We start from the raw sequence: 5,844 nt of genomic DNA on the forward strand, positions 1-5,844 counted from the left end.
GCTTTATGTTAATTCTTCATATGAGAATTACAAGATGCCAGAATTCTCATGTTCCCTGCCTATACTCTTTCGATGAAAGAATAAACAAATCACTAAATTGTGGCCAATGAAAGATCACAAAATGTGATTAGTTTCTTTCTTAGTCAAAGCAGTGTTCAAGGGGGAAGACTACTTTTCAAACATTCGGTTTTGATATTACAATCTAAAGCTGTGCTGGTCAGCTTTTCTCAGGCTCTAAGACATGTAAAAAGAACAAGAAGTTAATTCTAGAGAAATTATCACAGACCTATGGTGGCCTTGAGAACCCCTCTCTCTGTAATGGTTGTTATAAGAGGAAACCTTTCAAAGCCATTTTAGACTCAGTCTTTGTTAGTTACCATCCTGACTGATAAGTAATTTGCAAATGGGAAGTTGGTTGATGTAATTAAGAGATCCTAAAATAAGGAACTAGCAAAGTAGGGGACATAAAATTGAGAAACTTAACTAATTCAGGCTGCAAAAGTTGAGGGGCTTAATGAAGCAGCAACCTTTTGATTAGTTTCCTGATATATCTTAGGATACTAAATAGCCCTTGAATTTGCAGCATTATAGAAAATAGGAGAAAAACAGAGAATATTGCTATTTTCTGTCTGTTTCTTTCAGTTTCCTGTTGGATTCTACAAAAGAGTGGACCCTTGTCGAAGGCAAAGTGACTATTTGAAGGGAAGCACTTCCTACCTCTTACCATAGCTTTTGGTGTTCTAGTAGTCTGACTCTACTCACAGGACCATAAAATAACTGAACCAGCCTCAATGTGGTTATGGTGCACCCCCTATTTGGGGGCTAAAAACAGTAATTTTTCAAACCAATCGTATTTTCCCAATCCTTGTTCATACTAAAAAAAATTAAACTTGACAACCTTCTAGGGGTTCCTCAAAATGCATCCATTTTTTTAAGTGAAATGATACCAATTTTTTTCAGTGTCAAAATGAATGAACCCTACAAAGGGTTCAGCTACCCTTGGACATTAAGCTATGTTGATCAATCTAAAGGTCAGAAACACAACCATGAGAGAATCATTTTAATGAGATTATAACAATAAAAGCCTATAATTCATTCTTCTGTTTACAAGAGCAAAGGTCATCTATCTGTTGAAGAAGACTGAGCCGTTGCACACTAAGGCCATCTTAGAAGACCATACTTCACATCCTCACTCGTTTAATTTGGGGCTATATAATTGCCTTTGGCCAATGAGATGTAAGAAAATCGAGATTGTATCCACCTATACATATTCATTAAATGCCTTCTTCTCGGCTACCTCCCGCTCACACAGCTGAGCTCCATCTAGGATGCTGAGGTGGCCGACACACTCAGAGAAGGGTGCTTGAGCCACTATAGCAAGGGTCACCCGCAGAACCTGGCAGTCCACCTTTACCTGTGCCAATGTGCTGAGAGTGAAAAGCGCCTTCTCTTTTATTGAGCCAGTAACATGAAGAGATTTCTGCTTTAACAGCTGACACTTTTAAATTCAATACTATGCAAAGACTTTGATTGACTTTATATATCCTTTTATTTAAGTAAAATCCTTTCTTCTCTTCACATTGTTAGGGTCACTTCTCTTCCAAGATGTTTGTGAATTTCAAAATCCACGCGTTATTTCCACATTGTTTTATTCCGTAGCTAAAGAATACTAGCCTTTTCTTTTTGCCACTTGAAAACAGATTCACATCTCTCCTCAGCATGTTAATTCACTTGTTAAAATAAAACTATGTGTTCTCTGTAATCTTGGGCAATTTCACTGGCAAAAGCTTTCTAACATTTGAACTATCAGTTCAAGAAATGCTTTCTTTACTATGAAGTCAACAACTTACTTATAAGCATTAGTTTAACTTTTTAAAGAAGCCCATTGGCCTCTCTTGCTTCCAAGAACATCTGTGTCTAAAGCTTTTGCACACCCTTGTTCCCACTATCTGTTCCCTACCTGGCTCTTCTTCCTCCCTTTCCTCCCATGTTCCATTCTCTGATACACTTCTGGGGCTCTTTTACATCTACATTGAAATGCTCCTTTTGCTTCACCTTTAATTCATTTGAGAGTAGTAACTGTCTTCATAATACAATATCTATTACGATATAGTTATTTAAAAATGTATTCACTTTTGAGCATAATATATAATACCATTTAAACATGTTTTTATGTTTACTGCTATTCTATATTCATCTTTACATGTCCCCTTTTAGCTGAGGGGGATTCACCTATCTTTCTAAATCATATTTTTCAAGATGATATTCCATCACCTAAGCCAGAAATCAATAGGCAATAATTTCTTTTAGGGAAGGTGAATAAGGGGCTAGGGGATGTTTTTATAATACAGGCTCTATTCAATCTAGGCTGTCTAGGAGTTTGTTAAGGAGTTTAAGCTTTCTTAAAACCTTTACTCCCCCTATTTCAGCTTCCTCAGTATTGAGATTGCAGGTGTACACCACAAACCTGGAGTACTGGTTATTTTTGTTTGTTTGTTTGTTTGTTTGTTTTATCCTGTTTTTCTGAAATAGCTGTTGCTTGATTCCCAGCTGACAAAGAGTCAAACAAGATTGGCACCATGGTTATGAAGGCAGGGCATTATAGATGACTTTTCAGCTACACAAAGGTTCTGTACTATAATAGATATAAAAATAAAAGGGAAAATTGGCAAATTACAATGAACTAAAAGAATAAAATAGCCTTTTAGTTTAAAGAATATTGAAATGATATAAGCCCAAGTCATAGAATGGCTACTAGCATTTTTTTAGTACAGTAAATGGGAACAAGTGTAAAAATATCCTGACAGAGCCCTGTTCTAGTTCTCTATTGGATGCATATGCAGTCTGGCATGAAGTTACCATTAATTGCTTGAGGGCGCTATAACCCTGTTATCGAGTTTATTGAAAAGTGTTTGAGAAATGCCTATCCAACGTTAGTGAGCTGAGCAGGTTAAATAAAGCTTAAACAACGCTTTTTCCATCTCAAGCATCTAAGTTACTCGGCAGTTTTGGGGGATCAGAGTGAGACCCCAGAGAAAAGAGTCAACAAAACCGAGCCATAAAATCAGGAAGGCATTGAAAGTTTAGATTCAGTACAAGACACAGGGAAAATAGAAAGCAGGCCTTTAAAATGAATACTTTCTGCTACGATGCAAAACCAATTTACAAATATTTTGTTGAGATTGCAGAAGAGGGATTATTGTGAGATAGTTTAGGCATGAAGAAAAAAGATTTCTCAAATTAGTATACTTAAGTGTTTATTAAGATTATTGATGCTCTGTGGTTAATCTCACGCCTTATTCCTTGTAAAGACCCTCAAGTATTTGAAATACAGGTACATGCGCATATGTTCACTAAGTGTGTTTATGAACTACCTATCCCAAAATCAATGTGATCTACCATCACTAGTGAGGATCAAGAAGTTCAATCTTAAGTACATGATCCCAAATTTGCATACTCTTTTCATCATAAGATTGTTTCCTTTAACTAGAGTCCTATATTTCTCTCCCATCTGGGAAAAAAAAAAGATTTCTACCAACAGGATAATTGTAAATATAAAAACATCAAGTTCTGTTTGATTTTTTTGTTCTTTTTGCTCTACTATTTCCAAGCATATAGTTTATACATATTTTAAGTTCAGGTATTTTCAAATTTATTTGTTTTCATCACTATTTAACTTAAATTATGTTTTACTTTTTTTAATTTAACCCATGAATATTCTAGTTCCTGAAATTATTGACTATTTTTTAAACTAAATTTTTCTCTTTCTTTCCAAACCAAGTTCAAACTTTTCTTCATGGTGATGCATTATTAAACAAATATTATTATAAATGAAATATTTATTTTTAATAATGTATTTTCTAATTGATAGTGCCAAGTCAGTACTTTGCCAGTGGTAATATTTTTAATAAAGAAATTCACCACATATACACCTACATATTCCTTATTGTTAGATATATGTTATTAAATCAAAATGTTTTTTAATTATCAGACTTTTTTGCATATTTATATTTCCTTTTCTCTTTACATATGAACTTGTAATTCTGGAATAGCTCTTAATAAATGTATAAAGTACATCTGGAATGTCTTTTGGAAGTCATTCAAAACTAAAGAAATGTATACAATCAAATATAACCTAAAATATCTATTCTAAAAATATTCTATTATTTCTACAATTTTTAAAAAATTATATTCCTGAAAATTTGAAAACATGCCTCTTTACATTGCTTGCTTTTAAAAAGCAAAATGTTCTTGTTTTATTTTCATGTTTGAATCTGTAAATCAGTTATGGATGACTTGTACATACATGCTTTAAATGAAGAGTTTAAATTTTCCTATTCAATTTTATTCATCTCTTTCTCTCCATTCTTCACTCAATAATTTCAACTGTTTGATTATCAGACATTTTCTATTTGAAAACTTTCTGTTGAAAACTCCAGAAAATTATTTCTAGGATAGTTATACTTTGCAACTGCAGAATGTCTACTAAGTTATTTTTTATAATTTCTTTTGGTTGCTATTTATAATTTTATTTTTGTTCCTAATTTCTTTTCTTCTAGATCAATGAGTAAGCCTAATATAATGATTTTGAAGTTTTTCCTCTTCCTATGTCTGGTATATACACTTCTAAGATGACTTCTATCAATTTACTCTGCCTGCTTCAATGTTCATAATTTCTCCATTTTATATAAAATGTCCATTTGTATGCCTTGTCATTTTTTCTAACTTGCTATTTAAATCTATGTGTTATTGTCTCCAAAGATCAAATGTCCTGCCTTCCCCAGGATTTTGCTACCTTTTTATTATTGATTAATAATAATCTATTGATTAATGCCTTTCCAAATTCAAAAAGACTGAAATCTTTGTCACACATAATGGTGACATCTCTGCCTCCTAGCTTGTGTTCATGCTGTGTTTTTAACAAATCATTGAATATTGTATGCTAGCAAAATAAGAAAAGCAAAGAAAGAAACAACAACAAAACAACAAAAACTTTTCCTAGTGTTTACACTGGCTTTCTTCTTGTCACTCCAAAATGTGAGCAACTTTACATGGAGTCAAAGGGTTAATCCGAAGCAAAAGACTGCTAGAAATGAATCTTGGTGTACTTAAGATTTCCTGGTACTCAAGTTGCACTGAATATATTACAGTATTCAAAACTGTCTGAAATAACTAACAAACAAATTAAAAGTTCCACCTTTTTGCTCCTAAGCTTGCTCAGAACGTTATTCTTCTGCTTGATCACCCTAGGGCTATCGATACCTTACAAGAATGTTTCAACAGGAACTAACCAGACTTTTTTTTTTTTTTACTTTTTGCTCCAAGGAATTGAGATACTTATTACTGCTTTATTTAACTTATTTTTTAAGAAATCTTTTTCTCTTGTATCTTAAAATTCTGATTTTAGTTTACAGTAAAAAGAAATTTTCAATATTTAGGTAGAGTGAGAAAGAGGCAGGCCTCTTTGGTAGCCCCATTTAAAGTTGATGAATACTGTGAGGTACCAATAGGTCTGTTTTCCTCATCAAGAGTGAGCAGGAGTTCTCAGTAGTCCTCATTGTCCGCTATGTTCAGCAAGTCCGGTTTTATCCCATGCTTTTTCAGACCCAGGCCAGCTGGCCTTGGTGAGTTCCCGATAGAACATCCCCATTGTCTCAGTGTGTGGGTGTACCCCTCAGGGTCCTGAGTTCCTTGCTCGTGCTCTCTCTCCTTCTGCTCCTGATTTGGACCTTGAGATTTCTGTCCGGTGCTCCAATGTGGGTCTCTGTCTCTGCCTAGGCAGTTTGGATGCTCACCTTACTAAACCTGGACGGAGGTGGGGGTTCCTTGGACTTCCCACAGGGC

The sequence above is a fragment of the Microtus ochrogaster genome, unplaced genomic scaffold (assembly GCF_000317375.1).
Source record: "Microtus ochrogaster isolate Prairie Vole_2 unplaced genomic scaffold, MicOch1.0 UNK2, whole genome shotgun sequence".
Lineage (NCBI taxonomy): Eukaryota > Metazoa > Chordata > Mammalia > Rodentia > Cricetidae > Microtus > Microtus ochrogaster.